This window comes from Bos indicus, unplaced genomic scaffold, assembly GCF_029378745.1.
Source record: "Bos indicus isolate NIAB-ARS_2022 breed Sahiwal x Tharparkar unplaced genomic scaffold, NIAB-ARS_B.indTharparkar_mat_pri_1.0 scaffold_55, whole genome shotgun sequence".
NCBI classification, from domain to species: Eukaryota; Metazoa; Chordata; class Mammalia; order Artiodactyla; family Bovidae; genus Bos; species Bos indicus.
The window spans coordinates 339,691-342,103 of record NW_027223720.1 but is presented as its reverse complement, the minus strand read 5'-3'; the positions used below and the strand labels follow the sequence as shown (position 1 = coordinate 342,103).

General features: G+C 38.7%; 1 pseudogene; it reads right to left on the bottom strand.

Moving 5' to 3' along the window:
* Positions 1-778: 778 nt before the first annotated feature.
* On the bottom strand, positions 779-1,643 carry LOC139181997 (ubiquitin-conjugating enzyme E2 D3 pseudogene; annotated as a pseudogene).
* Positions 1,644-2,413: the final 770 nt, after the last annotated feature.

The window sequence follows — 2,413 nt, the reverse complement described above, 5'->3', positions numbered from 1 at the left end:
TATCGGTATATCCCCTTTGTTTTGCAGTATATCCTTGTAGCTTATCTATTTTATACATATTAGTTTGCACCTCTTAATCTTCTATCCCTGCCCTTACCCTCCCCCTTGCTGCTCTCCCCTGGTAACCACTGCTAGCTTGTTCTCTGTATCTGTGAGTCTGCTTCATCTGTGTTTTATTTTTTAATTCTCCATATAAATGGTATTATACAGCATTTGCCTTCCTCTCTCTCACATATTTCAGTTAACATAATGCCTTCCAATCAATCCGTGTTCTTGAAAATGGCAAAAGTTCATTCTTTTTTATAACTGAGTAATATTCCATTGTATGTGTGTAGATCTTTTCAAATGAGTGTTTTTTTTTTTTTTTTTAGCAGTAATTTAAAGTAAGTTGAGTGCTGAAGAATTGATGCTTTTGAACTGTGCTGTTGGAGAAGACTCTTGAGAGTCCCTTGGACTGCAAGGAGATCCAACCAGTCCATTCTAAAGGAGATCAGTCCTGGGTGTTCTTTGGAAGGAATGATGCTAAAGCTGAAACTCCAGTACTTTGGCCACCTCATGTGAAGAGTTGTCTCATTGGAAAAGACTGTGACAGAGGATGAGATGGCTGGATGGCATCACCGACTCAGATGTGAGTCTGAGTGAACTGCGGGAATTGGTGATGGAAAGGGAGGCCCAGCATGCTGCAATTCATGGGGTCGCAAAGAGTCGACTGAGCGACTGAACTGAACTGAAAGTTTATTCAAGCTTTAATGCAAGTTATTCTGACTTTAAGGTAGCATCACATGGCATACTTCTGAGTACATTCCTGAAAAATTCTTTTGTACTTATTTCTGTTTTATAGATCTATGCAACCTCTGGCACTTGGTAGGCTATCATCTGGGTTCGGATCACATAGCAGTGAACAAATGGATACCAGAACTTTAGAAATCATGAAAGCAAGAGACGACAGTGATCCTAGAGTAGCGAACGGAGTGTTGCCATTAGTGTTCATGTCTGGATGATAAATTCTGTTGCAAATGCAACCTTAGGTAGTATGAACGGGTAGTCTTTAGGGAAATGAATTGTCCCAGAGAATAAACTGCCTTGATATGGGTTGCCGTTCTTTTTCGTAATTGTGATTTGCCCATGAAATGTATCATCCCCAACTGGACCTGCAGAATATTGTGCTGGAGGGTCCCTGGCGACATCACTAAGTTCCTTATTAATCCATTTCAGTGCCACCATCTGTGCTTTTTGTCTGACTCCTCACTGTCTCAGTGTGTACTCAAAGGTCCGGCCAAAACTCCTGATTATCTGGTGGCTGGGAAGGACTATCTCTTCATCTCACACTGGCTCTGCCAGGCACAGGTCCCTTCTTAATAAACAGAGAGGTTGGACTGGGGTGGGGTCACTGGCAGAGAGTAGATGAGGCTGGAGGGGAAGGGGAAACAAGCAGTGCAAACCCTTAGACTCAGACAAGCATCGAGTACCTGACGGAGACCATCCAAATTAGTGGGTTCTTTTTTATTTTTTTTTTTTCAGATATACAACCAGGAGTGCGATTGCTGGGTCATGTGTTAGTTCTCTTTTTAGATTTTGAGCACGCTCCTTACTGTTATCCGTGGTGGCTGCACCAATTGATATTCCCACCAACAGTGTATAGATCTTGTCCACATGCTCACCAACATTTGTTACTTCTGTTCCTTTTGAATGATAGCCCTTCTGATAGGTATAAGATAATACCTCATTGTGGTTTAAATTTGCATTCATAGGACGATTAACGATCTTGAACATCATTTCATGTGCCTCTCAGCTATTTGTATGTCTTCTTTGGAAAAATGTGCATTTAAGTCTTCCGCCCATCTTTTTCTTGATTTTTTTTAGACTGTTATATCAACTGTTTATATATTTTGGATATTAACCCCTTATTGCTTACATCATTGGCAAATATTTTATCCGATATAATAGGTTGGCTTTTCATTTTGTTGATGGTTTCCTTTGCTGTGCAAAAGCTTTTAACTTTAATTACAACACATTTATTTACTTTTGCTTTTATTTCCCTAGCTTTCAGAGACAGATCCAAAAAAATATTGTTATGATTTATGTCAAAGAGTGTTCTGCTCATATTATCTTCTAAGAGTTTTATGGTTTTCACTCTTATAGCTAAGTCTTTAATCCCTTTTCTGTTTACTTTTGTATATAGTGTTAGAGAATATACTGATCTCATTCTTTGAGAGCTACATATCAAAGAATGAGATTAGAGTGTAAATACAATTTGGTAGTCAGAAAATTAAATGTTCTTTTATATTTGAGCCAGTAATTCAGTGTTTTCAGAAATTAAATCTGAAGAGACATCCACAACCATATGAAAATACATAAATGTCCATGCACATGTTAATTGAGGGAACATGATATATGCACAGAGTGGAGTACT